This window comes from Arachis ipaensis, chromosome B05 (assembly GCF_000816755.2).
Source record: "Arachis ipaensis cultivar K30076 chromosome B05, Araip1.1, whole genome shotgun sequence".
NCBI lineage: Eukaryota > Viridiplantae > Streptophyta > Magnoliopsida > Fabales > Fabaceae > Arachis > Arachis ipaensis.
In genome coordinates this window covers 126,034,468-126,050,828 of record NC_029789.2, presented here as the reverse complement: position 1 = coordinate 126,050,828, position 16,361 = coordinate 126,034,468, and positions in this window count along the sequence as shown.

The following is a 16,361-nucleotide window of genomic DNA, read 5'->3' as shown; positions in this document are numbered from 1 at the left end:
TGCTTAAATGAAAAAGAAAAGAAAACGACTTTTTTTTTTCAATTAATTAAAAAAAATACTTAAATAAAAAAGAAGAGAAAATAATACTCACTAATTAGATTGCCTATCACATCTTTATTATTTCTTTATGAATGATTTTCTTTATTGTTGGATTAATTTTTTTTGTGTTTTGCACTACGATTTTAGATTTTTTTTCAGTGAGATATTGTACACGTATATAATGAATTTATTTTTTTGTGTTATTTGAGAATATTTTTTCTGTTAAACAAATATCTGCTATTTTTTTTTTCTTTTAGATTATTATAACAAATTAGTTAGAACTTTTTTATTAGACACTTTTTAATTTAATAAATAGGGTGTGTTTGGTTTCGCTTTAGAAAGAAGAAAAGCACGTTAGTTTGAGTGCATTGAATGCTTTCTCTTTTTGTTTAGATGCTTTTTTTTTCTCTAAATGCCAAGGTGATTTTACGTTCTTAACGTGCGTTTATAAGAAGTTAGAAATTGTAACTTCTGCGTCTAGAAAATCACGTTAGGATTGAATTTATTTTGTTTTATCAATTCTACTCTTTACTTCCTTACTTGTAGTACCTTTAGTATTCAAATATTTCAAATATATAATTATATTTTTTTATTAAATTTTTACTTTTGATTTTGTATAAAAAAAAAAGAGTACTGAGAGTACTAAAAAAATTATAAGTAATATAATTTAATAAAGTATATTTTGATATATTTTTCATATATTATTTTTGCTTTTGATATAAAAATATATTTTGTCAATTTTTATATATTATTTTTATTTTAGTAAATAAATATTAATTTTATTATAAAATTAATTAATAAGATCTATTTAAATATCTAAATTAAAATGATAGGATAATATAAAAAATTATTTAAGTTGAAGTCTATTTTAGTAATTTTTTATCTAAAAGTAATTTTAAGTAGTGTAATCCAAACAATATTTACTTTCAATCCATTTGATATAAAGATTACCAAACATAAATTATTTTAACACAAACTTATTTTTCATCAAAATCAAGTTTACAAAATTAATTTTATGCAAATTTTCGTTTACAAATTAAAATCTAAACACACACTTAATCAAATTGTTCTCTATAATTTTTTCTGATTTATTAAGATATGAACCCTTATATTTACTAAACAACATTTCTCGTAGTTATATATAGATTTTTGGTATGGAAAAAAGAATAATACTAGTGTCTGACATATAGAAAGAAGCGAGACTAATTTGTTTAATAAAAATAAAAATAAAAATAAAAAGTGTGCAAAATTTGGTATATAAATAGTGTCAATGTGGATGGCATAACTTTTGATAGGAGTGAGATGATTGTAATCATTGTATAACTTGTGTCAAACTACATTGACATTTAATTCCTATATAAACAAGTTAACGTGCTACGTATGTCGATAATTTCTACTAAATTTAAAAGGACTTCACTAATGCAAGGGTCAATCAGTGTGAATTGTTGTATGCATAAATCGAAATTTAAATTTTTAATATTTATTTAAATTGATTCATGAACTAAAAGTATAATTTGTTATTAACAACAACAATTCTTGTTATTAACTAAAAGTATAATTTGTTAGAAGTCCTATGAGATATTTACAAATAAAATAAATAAAAAAATTATTGAAAATAGGTCTGTCCAATAAAAGTATAATCTGTATTAACCTATCTAATATCTCGTGGAAAATGCGATATAAGTAATAATAAGTGTCCAACTGTTTCTTAGGCTTGTGGTGAGTTTATTAACTAAAAAGACTAATGAGTTCGACAATTTTTGTGGTTATGAACCTCGAGACAAATTTATTTTGGATGACAAACAGTATTTGAGTTAATTTTCGATAGTTGAAAATGCTGATATATTTATTTATAAAAGAAGAAAATTATCATTTGTATCCATAAAATATAGATTTTGTACAATAAAATTATTTAAATATTAAAAAATTACTTAAAAATTTTAAATTATTCTTATTTTCTATCTACTTTTTTAATCTCAAATCTCACCATCACCCAAACTCTTATTCACCACCACTCTCATCTCCAACAACCACCATCACTGGCGCCATCCAAAATCCGCAAGCTTCTTGGACCGGTTAGTGCAAAATGACGCTGCGGCGGAGAGGTGCATTTTTGCCGCCACCGCCACTTAACCTCAACAGCCGCTACCATCTCTGAGGGCAAGCTTTTGTGATTTTGAACTCCACGTGTTCTACAAGTGTACCATAGTACGAATTTGTGCTGCATCATAAAAATTAGAAATTCAATCAGGAATGCAAACTAAAGTAAATAGATCAATGAAAATGTAAAATTGGATCAGTAGAGCGAGATAGAAGAAGCTTGAGTGGGTGAAGAACATCATTAGCATTGTTGGTGGTGTCTAATTCCTTCTTCTTCTCCATTCCCAAATCCAAAACCCTAACTTTCAGTCTTTCACCATTGCTGTTAGTTTCTTATCCTATCGCACTACTCCACTATTGCACTCAGATCTCTAAATTTTTCACTCTGCAACCACCAACCCAAAATTTCGCAAAATTTTATTCTGATTCCAACAATACCCTAGTCCTGAGCAACATCAGCAAACAACATGGATATTGAAGGATTATTGCTAATCTACGCCTTCTAGGCACTGTCGAGGAAGATGACCAAGGCAAACCGTATAGGCTATATCAAGGGCGAATACTGCTTCAGTATTAATTTCATCCATTTCGCATTTTTGTTGTCTAAATTCAATTCGGTGAAGCTTTTTCAGTTTCTAATGAGTCAATTATTGGTATCAAAATTTTTCTGATCTGGTTTTGAAAATATTCGAGAATTTTCAGAACTTGTTCAATCGCTTCTTGGACGGCCTCGGTCTGCCTTTGAACTCGGAATTCCCAGCATAGGTTGGACCAAGCTGAGGTATGCTATAAAAGAGCCGGTCGTGGGCGTCACTGGAGGAGTTTCACGCAGCGGGGTAATCGAATTTCTGACAAAAAACGTAGGAAAATACGGAATGAGGGAAGAATAGAGGCGGCGGGTTAGCGTTGTTGTTTCTGGAATGTTCGTCGGAAGCACGGAAGGCGTTTTAAGTGATGGTGGTAGTTAGGGATGAGAGTGGTGGTGAAGAAGAGTTTGGGTGGTGGTAGGGTTTAAGATTAGAAAAGTGGTGGTGAAATTAAGGGTAATTTAGGAGTTTTAGGTGATTTTTTAGTGTTTGGATAATTTTGTTGTGCGAAATCCATATTTTATAAGTACAAATGGTAATATTTTTTTTTATAGGTAGATATGTCAATATTTTTAATTTTCGTAAATAGAAACATAGTTTTTTCAGTATTTTTTAAAAAGAAAAAAAATAGTTAAGGACAATTTAAGTTATCTCTGACCTATTATATGCGCTATATGCACTAACCTTTAAAAAAATAATACTCGAATTAGGTTCTTCTAGATGTTGTTTAGATTTCTGGTACATAAGGTAATATTTAGAAGTTGTCTTTATAACGTAAATACAAAAATATTGAAGATAATAAAACTTATTTTAGTAAAAGAAAGTAGTACATAGAGAAGAAAAGTATTTCTTTTAAATAATTAATTTATGTATTTTCTGATATTTAGGACTTGCCAAAAAGCTCGTCAGATTTGGATTAGCTTAAATTTGGGAATGACCGCGGAGGCCTCTAATTTGGATTTTGTGTCTTGGATTCGTTCTAACCTCAACAAAAATGAGTTTCTCTTTGTAGCGGCCTTTTGGTGAATTTGGAGGGATAGGAACAATGACATCTTCCACCAAGATGATCCATGGAGTAAGGAGAAAATTGTTCACTTAGTTAAACATGCTGCTCGAGATTTCTCTAATGTTGTTATCAACCAAAAACATATTATTCCTTCTTCTTTGAAATATAACTGGGAACCACCTCCAATGAATGTCTGTAAAGTGAACTGCGATGTAAGCGTTTTTGAAAATGAGCAATTAGCTGGCTTTGGATGTATTATTAGAGACAGCATGAGAATTTGGATAAAAGGTTGTTCTGCCAGTATACCTCTTTCTAGTGTTATCTGTTGTGAGCTTCATGCTATTTGGAGAGGGCTTGTTATGGCTTGGGATTGCAAGTACAAAGAGGTCATATGTGAAACTGATAATCTTGATGCGTTTCTTCTTGTTTCGCGAGGCACAACCAGCATAATTAGGAATGACTCTGATCTGCTTGACAAAATCAAAGAGATGCTCCAGCGCAATTGGACAGCTACTTTAGTGCTCATCCAGCGAACAACAAACAGAGCGGCTGATTTAATGGCTAAAACTGCTGTTTTAAACAAGCAGGTGTATCTAGAGTGATTACTGCCTCCTAATAATTTAGACATTATTATTAGAGAGGAGTACTACTCTTTTTTTTAGGTCTTTTTTCTTTGTGTTATGTTCAGTCACCAAAAAAACAAAAGACCGGAAAGACAAGACATTCAGATATAAATTTCTTTAAATAACATCCTTATAAATATTTCATTTTCTCATTTTTTCCCCACTTTTTCTTACATATAATTATCTTTTTTCATTGAAAAAGATTGATTTTTTTGAAATTTTAAATATTTAATAATTTACTCTTGAAATGATGATTATAAATAATTAAACTACCAAAAATATCCTTTACAAATTTAGTAACCAACAAAAATATTTTTAAAATATATGAACACAAAGACATCCCCAAAAATTAAAAAATACAAAAAAAATACCGAGACTGACAAGCATTGATGATAATCCTTTTGTCATCATTTTAAATCTTTTGATTTATTCATATAATTAATTTCAACTGATTCGGTCCTAGCATGATTTTTTCATTTGGTGTATAATCATAAGGTAATATTTAGAAGAGAGACTCATATTAAGAGACAGAAATTAAGAAATAGATATTGAGAAATAGAAATTTAATTAAGTCTTGATATTATATTTTTGGTGTAAGATGTACATGATTAAATTATGTCTTAGTATTTTGTTTGATTCAAAATAAATACAGAGACTAAAATGAGTGAAATGACTAAACTATCCTTAGTTATTAAAATGAATATAGAACCAAAAATTTCTAATCCTTTCCATCTCCCATCCTTTTTCCCCTTTTCACTCAAAGGTGTCAGAGTAGAGCTTCACTATTGGAGAAAATCATCTCGCCGGTAATTCTCACCTTTTCCGGCATCGAGTTTACCTCCGACAAGAAAGGCTTACCATCATTTCTTCATTTCTGCAAAGATGATATTCTAACCTTTTCTTTTGCGTTCTCTATCGCAATCTGTCAATCTCTATATAGTTGTTGATTTCTTATCCATTCTTTGTTTTGTTCTTACTTGTCCTTTTTTTTTCATATAGTTTTTTTTTTGTTTCTTTTGTTGGTTGCTGGTGATAAGAGAGAATCCATTGAAGCAATTATTGAATATTGATAGATTGAATGTTGCAGGTGAGTTCTTTTGTACAAGAGATTATAGTTATGTGTTATGAACTATTGAGAATTTGAGTTGCTGAGAATTTTCGTATGCTTTTATTTGATTTTCTGAATTTAGTTAATCAAAGTTTGTGTTGGAGTGAACAATTGAATGGAATTAAAGTTATTAGAACAATTTTGAATTGTATAAAAGTTAGTAGAACAATCTATCTTATTTCATGTAATATTTTTCAACTTCATATATTTGGCTGGAGTGAATATTTGAATAGAGTTTGAGTTATCACAACAGATTTGAATGGAGTTAAAGTTAGTAGAATAAGCTGTCTTATTTCATGCAGAGCTTTTCGAATTTCATATATTTGGTTGGAGTGAAGAATTGAACAAAATTAAAGTTATGAGAACTGATTTGTGTTGAATAGTAATATACTAAACAAAATTTGATAATCAAAGGTGTGATAGGACTAGTTGAGAAGTGGTTAGCTATTAAACAATTTGTATTTGGACTAGTTGATACTAAATATGTTTATATTGCCCTTTCTTGAATGATGTTCTGAGTTTTGTCTACTCTTACAAGTACAGCAATCTATTTAATAATGACATCTAGAAATAAAAGATCGACAAGTGGTTCCTATGGTAGCGGCAGTTCTAATATCATGGGAGAACATTTTGTCGATTATGGTTTGATAGCTCCGTTACAAATCTCAAATAGTGTTGCAAACCCGAGTAGAGAGTATTATTCACGTCCTGTTATACGATGTGGATGGTTTAGTTGGGCTGGCCCGTCTTATCAATGTCAAAGTGTGAATTATACTGAAAGAGGTGCTAAAGATCGCTCTTGTGATGCTACTTATAAGATGAAGTTGAATGAACGGGTTGTAAAAATAGAGAATGAAATGCTATTACTAAAAAATTGTTAGATTATTTTCTTATTTTTAGTTTTGTAATTTGTATGTTTCTGATCATAGTCTTGTTTTTCAAATTCTAATAGGTGCTTTAGATTATATTAAGCATATGAACATTATTGTAAAAGCTAGATTCTTCGATGAAATGGCTTTGTGTTCTTATATATTATGGCTATGTTGAATAACCATTTTGTGGGTTGGATATTGCTAAAAGCAAATAGAGTAGTGATGATACATGTTTGAAATTATATGAGTATAAGTGTACCCATGCTTGGGGTTATTGAATTAGTTAAACTTCATAGCTAATCAATAGCAGAAAGTCAGAGACTATTTTAAGTGTATAAATTCTTGTTACATAATTTCATACATATTATTATTACATCAAGAAGTCAGAGATATTATGTGCGAGTAAACTACCAAAATTAACACTAAAAGATTAAAGCGCTGACAAAACTAACCATATAAGAAGGAAAACTAACTTGTACCCATCAATGATGCCCTCCATATGCCAAATCTAACCATTCCCTTACTATGGTTGAATTTTGTTAGTTAAGAATACTACGTGTAATCTCATTGGTGATTTGGCACTCACTGATGTGAAAAATTGAATTAAAAACTTAAATTAAATAAAAAATATGGACACCCTGAACCTACATGATTAATTCGCCCCGGATTGTTTAGAGACCCAACCTAACCTTGCTATTGTGACCCAAATTTTATCTGTCTAACCACCTTGAACTTGATTCACAATGCCATATCCCCAACTCTCTTCCTTCTCCATCATCTTCCAAGCATCGCTTTTGTCAGACAAAACATAATCTACTTCCAATATCGTCTGGTTCATGGTATCTTCATCTACATCCAACTGGGTACTTGCAGATTTTGGTCCACATGTTTCCTACTCCATCTCCAATAACGCAGATGGGTGAACATTGCGCTTCGACTACTCTAACCCTGGTCCGTTACCACTACCATAACCCACACACATTCAATAACAATAACAACCGAATGAGAAGGGAGGGAGAGGTGGTAATGGCGGTGGCTCGTTACCCCCAACCTTTGTGACTTGATCACTATCCTTGTCCTCCACGACACAATCGACATCAACCTCTCCTCTATCAATGCTAATGTCGTCAATGGCGCTACATTTTTCAAGGTACCAAAGATCCATTGATCTCTCTCCATCAGCCTTGTCTTGATCTATTTTTTTCTTTTGTCTTTTTTTTTTTAAATCTGAATACTTTTATGGTTTGATTACTTTGCAGTTGTTGTTGTTAAAGGATGAAGTGATTATGGTTGTAATAGTAGAGAAGGAGGAAGGTAGGACTGATGAGGTAGAAGGACTGAAAATGATGGAAGTGGCATAAAGATAGAAGGTTTGGGGTTTGGTGGGTTGGGTTTTGGATTTGGATTTGAATTTGATTGAGTTGATAACAAAAATATACTTTATTTTTTATTTAATTTAAGTTTTTGATTCAATCTTCCATGTCAGCAAGTGCGAAATCACTAATGAGATTACACGTGGGATGCTTAACTAACGAAATCCAATCCTGGTTAGGGAATGGTTAGATTTGGCACGTAGAGGGCATCGTTGATGGGTATAAGTTAGTTTTCTTTTTTGTTTAGTCAGTTTTATCAACGCTTCAATCTTTCAAGGTCAGTTTTAGTAGTTTACTCACATAAGTTTACAAAGCATTAATATAGATGGATGCAATAACTTGCTAATAGCATAAATGGTAGGAAACTACGAATTTAATATATTGAACTCATCAATTTAAATTCACAAAGCATTAACAATTGGTTTTATATCATAATCTAATAATAACTTGTGCATACTTAACAAGTATTAAGAAGTTTCACCTAATAAGTACTTGGATTTTGTGCATACTTAAATCATCCTAAGTTCCTAAACAAAATCTTAGACCACATACTCAAATACACATGCCTTCAAAACTTAAGACAATTACCACTCATTCTACTTGAGAATGGATTTCACTAAAGCACTCTTTTGAGAATCTGTTAAATCCATAAGCTATTCTCCAGCTGTGGGTTATCAGAAAGCTTCAACATGATCTACATTACCTCATCATTACTGAATCCAAGTTGTTTAGCCTTCTCATTGATCTTAAACTTCTCATTCATTCCAGAATATCATTTTGCTTCTGCTTCTTTCCAGAATGCCTTCCGCTAGCTGAACCAGCATCAGAGTGTAAAGCTGCTCCTTGCCCTTTATTAAAATTTGGATTTGCTGACATTTCATAATCGTCCATACTTGGACTATGATCTTTCTCCTCCTTATGATATGATTGATGAAGTTGTGGCCAAAGTTCACAATCAGGCTTTTGATGAGATGAATTTGGGTATAGGTGTAAGTGTGGAAAAATTCAATGATCATGATGAAGACACTTTGCCACCTCCAATGTTGCCGGATAATAATGTGCCAAGTCATGAGTTAAGTGATGTGTTAAAACCTCTACCTCCCCATTTAAAGTATGTCTTTCTTGATGAGAATCAAAATTTCTCGGTGATAATTGCAAGGGAGCTCACCTCCCAACAAGAGAGGTTGCTTGAAGTTTTGAGAAAGCACAAGAAGGCCATAGGGTGGAGTTTGGCGGACATTGTGGGTATAAGTCCACACACTTGTGAGCACCGTATCTTCCTAGAAGATGGAGCCAAACCCGTTTGTCAACCCCAAAAGAGGTTAAATCCCACCATCATGGAGGTTGTCAAAAAGGAGGTCACTCGACTATTATTAGAAGCCGATATCATCTATCCTATCTCGGATAGCGAATGGGTTAGCCCGATACAAGTTGTGCCTGAGAAGTTGGGTATTACCATGGTTAAGAGTGAAAGTGGAGAGCTCATGGCAACTAGGGTGCAAAATTCATGGAGAGTTTGCATTGATTACCAGCGCTTGAACAACCCAGAAGGATCACTATCCACTCTCGTTCATTGATCAAATGCTTGACCGGTTATTAGGTAAATCACACTATTATTTCCTAGATGGTTACACTGGTTATTTTCAAATTCATATAGCTCCTAAAGATTAAGAAAAGACTACTTTTACATGTCCCTTCAGAACATATGCGTATAAGAGGATGCCTTTTGGCTTATGTAATGCACCTACGACGTTCCAAAGGTGCATGACTAGCATCTTTTTCGATTTTCTTGAGCATTGTATGAAATTTTTCATGGATGACTTTAGTGTGTATGGAGACTCATTTAATCTTTGCTTGGATAGTTTAGCTAAAGTATTAGAAAGATGTGCTAGTTCAAACTTTGTACTCAATTTTGAAAAAATGCCATTTTATGGTGAATCAAGGTATTGTCGTATGCCTCATTGTTTCTAGCAACGGTATATCTGTTGATCCTGCTAAAGTTGAGGTTGTTTTTGGTTTACCTTACTCCTCTTTTGTGAGGAAAGTCTGTACATTTCTTAGTCATGCAGGTTTTTATCGGCGGTTTATCAAGAACTTTAGTAAGGTTGCTTTACCTCTTTCCCACTTGCTTCAAAAGGACATAGAGTTTGATTTCAATGAAGCTTACATTGAAGCATTTGACACATTGAAGCATGCCTTGACCAAAGCTCCCATAGTGCGAGGACCAAATTGGAGTAGCCCATTTAAGATCATGTGTGATACATTTAACCATGCAGTGGGGCCGCGCTTGCACAGCGTGATGGTAAGGATCCATATGTTATAGCCTATGCTTCTAAGACTCTGGATAGTGCACAATCCAATTATACTACCACCGAAAAAGAGTTATTGGCGATTGTTTTCGCTTTGGATAAAATCCGGGCCTATTTACTTGGTTCCAAGGTGGTAGTATATTCGGATCATGTGGCTTTAAAATATCTTTTAGCGAAAAAGGAGTCTAAACCTAGATTGATTCGATGGATATTGCTCTTGCAAGAGTTTGATCTCGAAATCAAGGTTAGGAGTGGATCACAAAATTTAGTGGCGGACCACTTGAGCCACCTTAAACACTTGAAGTTTGATTCCACCCCTATCAATGATGTTTTTCCTTTAGACACCTTGCAAGCAATCTCCCAAGTCACTCCATGGTTTGTATCAATTGCCAATTACTTAGTTGACCATACCTTCCCTCCATATTTTTCTAAGCACCAAAGGGACAAGTTGAAAAGCAAATCTAAGTATTATATATGGGATGACCCTTACTTGTGGAGATGTGGTGCCGATCAAGTAATTAGGAGGTGTGTGCCTCAATCAGAATTCCAGTCTATATTAGAGGCGTGCCACTCTTCTGAAAGTGGTGGGCACTTTGGTCTTCAAAGGACAGCAAGAAAAGTGTTAGACTGTGGATTTTGGTGGTCAATCATATTTAATGATGCAACTATCTTTTGCAACTCTTGCCATCAATGCCAAAGGTTTAGTAATATGTCCAAGAAGGATGAAATGCCTCACCAACTTATGTTGTTTTGTGAGATTTTTTATGTTTGGGACATTGACTTTATGGGCCCATTTCCAAACTCCAAAAGTTTTCTCTATATCTTGTTAGCGGTTGATTATGTTTCTAAGTGGGTAGAAGCAATTCTAACCCACACTGATGATGCTAACACTGTTGTCTCTTTTGTAAGAAATCATCTCATTTGCCATTTTGGATCGCCACGAGCAATCGTGAGCGATCATGGTTCACATTTTTGCAACAAAAGAATGACAACATTAATGAAGAAGTATGGCATTATCCATAAGGTGGCTACGACTTATCATCCCTAAACCAATGGCTAAACCGAGGTTTCTAACCAGGAAATTAAGAGGATTTCGGAGAAGATAGTGAAACCTCATCAGAAGGACTGGAGTTCTAGGCTTGGAGATGCTTTGTGGGCCTACCAGAAAACCTATAAAACACCAATAGGCATGAGTTCGTTCCGGTTAGTTTATGGAAAAGCGTGCCACCTTCTGGTAGAAGTTGAACACAAGGCATATTGGGTCGTAAAAGAGTGCGATTCGGGTTTGGAAAAGGCCGGGGTTGAAAGGAGGTTGCAATTGGAGGAATTGGAGTGCTTGAGGTTAGAGGCATAGAGAACTCTAGGATTTTCAAGGAAAGAGTCAAGGCGATACATGACCGTCATCTCAAGAGGAAAGAGTTTTGCATTGGTGATTAAGTGCTACTCTACAACTCAAGATTGAGATTGATACCCGAAAATTAAGGTCAAGATGGGAGGACCCTTATATGGTAGAGAAGGTTGAATCTTGTGGTGTCGTTCACTTAAGCCATCCCTCAAGCCCTAGTTTCCTCAAGGTGAACAGCCACCAACTCAAACTTTATCATGGGGTGAAGTCCAAGAGCAACAAGGATTTGGAGATCTTTCTTTTGAAGGATCCTCCCAAGAAAGAAAATTGAGCTTTATGACCGTCCAACTTCAGGACGTTAAAGAAAAGTGCTAGGTGGGAGACACCCCACCACTATAAGATCTTCTAGTTTTCTTTGTTTTCATGTGAATATTTGCTTGAGATGTTGAAATTTGACTTGTTTTGGATCTTTTAGACCTTCTACTTTTCTTTTGTCTATGAGGATAATTGCTTTAGGAAGTGTATTTTCCTTGTTTTAGGCCTTAGAGTGTAGATATTAGTAGTATCTTGTGTGGGGTGACCTCTTGGAGGGTGAAACAAAGATTTTGTTCCCTGCTGGTCTCGCATACGCAGCCCTATGCCCGCGTACACTTCATTGCAAAATTGGACCATTACGCGTACGCAGTTGCTGTCCACGTACGCATCACCCTCAAACAGAGAGCACCCTCCCCGTACAAGCCCTTCGCGTACGCGCCCCACCTTTCGCGAATCAACTGCTCGCGTACGCACACCCTTCACGTACGCAAGTTCCAGGGGCAAATGCTCGCGTACGCGGCCACTCTGATGTGTACGCATCATGCAATTTTAGGACCATTACACGTGCGTGGTCAATATCCGTGTATGCATCACACCCAGGGAGAGAGCACCCTCTGTGTACACGCTGCTCGCGTACGCAGCCTCTGCACCCAACTACCTGCTCTCGCGTACGCATCCATCTCCATGAGTATGCGGGGATTCAAAATTCTGAATCCCCCCTTCATGAACCCTTCAACCATCTACGCTCCCTACTCCCTTTCATTTCACTCCATTTCAGAATTACACACAACCACCACCACTCTACACACTACCACTATCACCCATCTCAGTCCGATGCCACCATCACCATCGGTGAGCCGCTGCACCCTAGTCACGCTGCCACATTTCCCTTCCGGCGACCAACTCTGCCACTTTCGTTTGTGGCATCACCTCACTACCACCACACAATCCCCATTCACATTCTTTCATCCCTTCATCCAGGTCCCTGTTTTCCTCTATTTTTTTTTCTAGTTTATGCATAAGTAATTTGAATTATTTTTACTCTTTGTTTTTGATATTACTAGTTGATTTAGGTTAGTGTAATTGTTATTAAACATGTTACAAGTGTTGGATTGTTTGTAACTTAGCTAAATTGTTGCTTGAAGTTGGTTAACTTTGATGACTTTAAATCATACATACCAAGTGTTTGATGAATTGCCTGAGTTAAATTTGGGTTTGATTCATATGTGTGGCTACCATATGCTTTCAACTATGATGTTATTAGGCAGTTTAGCTACGAATTGAGTACGCTTGGATGATTTTGGAGTTACTTTACTTGAGATTCATCATTGAGCTAGTTGTGAATTAAATTTGGTAATTTGCAAAAATTCATTTAAAATGCATCTGGGATTAATTTTGTGTTTTGCAAATCCTTGCTTGAATTCAATTGATGAATGTAATTAAGTTATTGATTATGATAGGTTGAATTTGGTTTGTCTTGAATGAATTGGAACAATATGCATATGCTTTTATATTATATTGAACCATTAATTTTTTATTATTTTTGCATACACGTTATATATGGTTCAATTGTTGTAAGCATTTAATAGTTGCTTGATTGTGAACTCATTACTTGTCTCAACTCCTCTTTTTAGGATGACAAGAACCCAAGGAAAGAAACCGACCTCAACATCTAAGAAACTGGCCACAAAACCCAAGAAACTGGTTGAAAATATCATAGTACTTTGGAATCCTGACTTAGCCATCCCGGCTCAAGACCCAGCTCAATATGGAAAATTCTATGAGAAAAAGAAGTTGCATGTCGAGCGGCAACTCCGTATGCATAAGCTACCTTCCGAGCTTAGGGAATTGGTGAACTCCCACATTGAAAGCCGATGGTGGAGCTTTTTGGAAAGGAAATTGAGGGAGGCAAATGAACCTTGGGTGTTGGAGTTTTATGCTAACTATTACAATGCCAACCTCAAGTCTGTTCTTGTCCGGGGTAAACAAATCCCTATCACGAAAGCGACAATTGCTGAAATTCTGAACATCTTGTCTAGGTTAAAGGGGCAGTGAGCTTTTGCAAAAGCTCAATGCAACCGACAATTAGGCACCTTGGATTAGGATAGAGTTCTGAACAAGATAGCTTATCTTGGCTCGGCATGGGTTATGAGTGTGGAGCAAGATCCCAAGCCAATAGGACTTCCGGTTAAGCAACTTACCCATGATGCTCGGATATGACAACAACTCCTCACTAACTATGCCATATCAACTACTCATGAGACGACTATCACATGGGAGATGGCTGTTTCGGTTTGGGTTGTATTAGAAAGAGAGCCGGTGAATTTGACCAAGATTATCAAGCATTCGATGTGGAAGGTGCCGGTATCTCTCAAGCGAATGGCGGCTTTTCCGGTTATGGTCACTAAAATGATTGCAAAAGCCGGCCTTGAGTCGGAACAAGATGATTATCCACCTACTTTAGCTAACGAGAACTTGTATATCCCTCATGGTGATTGGCTGAAGGACTACCTAGCCACTAGTGATGTGAAAAAGAAGAAGAGAAAAGCAACCGTTAGAGAGCTGAGCCAACCACTAGAAGCCTCATCATCTAGTCTTCAGGCCCCCATGACTCAGGAGCTCATGCTTAAGATCTTAGCTCATCTGCAGTGCTTAGAGAGGCGCATGAACTAGAGATATAAAAACATCAAGTTGCAGAATAGAGAGTGGGACCTGATGATAGAAGAGTTGGACACTCCTAATGAGCTCTCAGAGGCTGAGGATGTTAAGATTGCAGCTGAGGTGCAGGCCGAGGCTGAGACATAGGCAGCATATGTTGACATGCAGGCGGCTGACATTGAGGTACCTCCGTCTCTGTAGCCTGAGGTAGCACTACCTACCCCTCCCATTGGCTGACACTTTTGATAGCACAGAGGACCGTGCTAAGTTTGAGTGTGGAGGGGGGGAGGGGAAGGATTTGCAACACTTTTGGGCCATAAATTTCTACTTCCAAACACTTTGCATTATGTTTTGTTTTTGGTTATATTCTATTTTGCTTTGAGTTATTAGAACTTTGTGGATATTTGCTACTTTTGAATTTTACATTGCACACTTTTATTTTGATTGGTTGTATATATCGTAGTTTATCTCTAGTTTTATTTCTAGTATGCCATGCTCTTTTATCTTAGTTAGTATATATGGCCTTTTATTTTAGTTAGTATATATTCTATGGATAGTGGTTGTGATTGGATGATTGTGAATAGCTGATAGTACCTAGCTCATGTTTATTTTCCTAAATGCTCATGATTGATTTTTGGATAGTGAAACTAGGAAAGAGCTAAGAATTTTGGTTTGCATCCAACACATCATAAGTACATACATAAGGAATAAGATTGGTAAAAATAACAAAAAAAAATTCTCTAAGAAAGATTTCTAAGGGCATTCCATTGAATTGATTCGATAAATTACTTTTGAACTTGTTTGAAATGTTTTGTGGAGTATAGGAAAGAGGTAGAACAAGCAACCTTGTGAGTTGTTGGACCTTAATGCATGGTTGCATTTTTCAACCACAATCTTTATTCTTGTGTGCTATACTCTTTCTATGATTGTGATCTTGAATTTGCTTAATTCTTTATTTCTGATATTTGATATTTTTAATGCATTTAGGATGATTGATGCCATCATTTCAATTGAAACTCACTAAACCATATGGCCACACCCATCTACCATTGTATCCAGTTTTGAGCTTTTAAACCTCCTTTTATTCTATTTGTTACCACATCACCAAACCTAAGTGAAAAATTATGAATAACCTTGAATTGCATCTATGATTAGCTTAGGTTAAGGTGTGTGTTATTTAAGTGTGGAGAAAAATTTTGGGAAACATTGGTAGTGAATAAAAAAGTTCATTTTAAGTACTTCTAGAAAGCATGATTAGAGGAGAATTGAGTGATTAAACCCTAAACACTGAGCGATTAGAGTATACACACATCCAGTGAGGGGTTCGATTGCTCAATTCTAATTCTCCATATCTTGTTTTCTGTTGTCTTGCAAGTTGCTCAATTATGAAGTTGAATCAATTCTTTGGATTGAAATTGCGTTGCAATTGTGACTTGTTCTAGCCCTATGTGCCTATATGCTTACTTGGAAGTTTGGTTGTTTATTTTTGCCAATTTCATAGGACATATTAGCATAGATATAGATAGATATCATCCATTAGTGTATTTGCATACTCATGAGTAGTTTTATTCGATAAGTTGTTCACTCCTTTCACTTTTTCTTTTTGATTAGTATGAGGACATGCTATTGTCTAAATATGGAGGAATTGATGAATCCATATTTGATGATAAATTTTGGCATGAATTGAATGAATTTTATCACATAAACTCACATTGATTCACTTAAATAGCACACCTTTGTGATTTCCTTCCAAATTGCACTTAATTATAAAAACATACTTTTTAGGCTCTAAAAATACTAATTTTAATTCTCTTAAATTCTACTTGATGCCTTGATATATCTGTTAAGTGATTTTAGGTCTTAGGAATCAAGGTTAGATTGGAAGAAGTGGAAAAGGGAGCAAGCAAGAATAGGAAATCATGAATAAATGAAGATTTAGGATTCTTGCAGACATGCGTACGCATCGTTGATACCGCGTACGCATCTTCCATTTTCTCCTTGTCCTCGTACGCGGACCACATTGCAG